Source organism: Chenopodium album, chromosome 6 (assembly GCF_948465745.1).
Source record: "Chenopodium album chromosome 6, dcCheAlbu1.1, whole genome shotgun sequence".
NCBI lineage: Eukaryota > Viridiplantae > Streptophyta > Magnoliopsida > Caryophyllales > Amaranthaceae > Chenopodium > Chenopodium album.
Genome location: NC_137839.1, coordinates 68648895 through 68650227, shown reverse-complemented (window position 1 = coordinate 68650227; position 1333 = coordinate 68648895).

Genomic DNA, 1333 nt, shown 5'->3' with positions numbered 1-1333 from the left:
AACGCTGGCTGTTGGCGCCAGGCGCTACAGCTGGCGTTTGGCACTGATTTCAGAAATTCATGCGTTTTCTAAAATCAGATAAAAATTGTCGTACAGGAGGATAAAATCGTATTTTTCCTCAAAAATGCTCTTTGATTCTAATTAAAACTCTGAAAAGTCAACAAAAGTCAATTTATCAATGCTAATTGAATTAGGAATGAAAAGAACCTTCTAGAAGAATCTAGAAGACTAAAACCATTCTTAATTGCATTAGAAATGATAAATCTATATTAGGCCCTCCTCTAGATCATTGGGCCGCATATAAGGCTCAAACCGGGCTTAGTTTAATAATTTGGCCATAACTTCCTCAATATTCATCGGAATTGGGCTTATAATATATCGTTGGAAAGCTCTTGTCAATCCCCATCCAACTAAACTACTATTGGACCCATATCATGGACCAACCAAACTGGATTTTCTGTTTTCTTAAAATAAGTTTTCAAAAAAACAGAGAGAAGAGAAAAGAAATTAAAACTATCCGCAACACTAAACTTTCCACACTTTCACTTCATTCGATTATGATTCGACGTGAAAGATACTCATCACTGGGTTTGGTTTTGGGGAGACACAAATGGGTGTCTACAGAAGGTATTTATTTTAATAAAAGTATTTGAATGATTGATTAAATCATGTTTTGAATGGTTTGGATTACTTATCGTGTTTAAATAATATTGGAAACTATTGGATATTAAAATGATTTATTGAACCATTGAATTATTATTATTAATGCTTTATAAGCATGTTAGTAATCCCACTAAGCGGATTTGGTTTATTGGTAAGGCCTTGGACTTTGTATGACCGGGTCTTTCCTCAAGAATAGCCTTGTAATATAAGGAGACTAGTTTGGGGGTGTGCACACTTGGGAGAGGAATTGGATTAAAAGGAATTGGTTCTTAATAAAGGAATTGGTTTTATTAATTATTATTTTGAATATTGAATCATTGGAATCAGTTTTGGAATAATGGGTTTTGAATTTATTGGACTAATTATCGGAATTGGTTTTAAAAGCATGTTTGCAAATAAATTGAGTTTACACTATCTTGCACTTATCGTACTTAGCATATTTTGCTAATCCGTATTTCTTATTTGTTTTGGTTCGCCCTATTTACCGTAATAGTAAGCAGTGTTGACTATTTTCAGGTGGAGTCATGAATGAGCATATGGGAGTCCAGGGGTTTGCTTCACCTAGTTTAGGAATGTTGGTCTTGTCTTTATTTTTGAGCACTCATAACAATGTTACTATTTTTATAAGTATTAATAAAAGAAAATTGAGTTTCCGCCGCAAGTTTTGTTG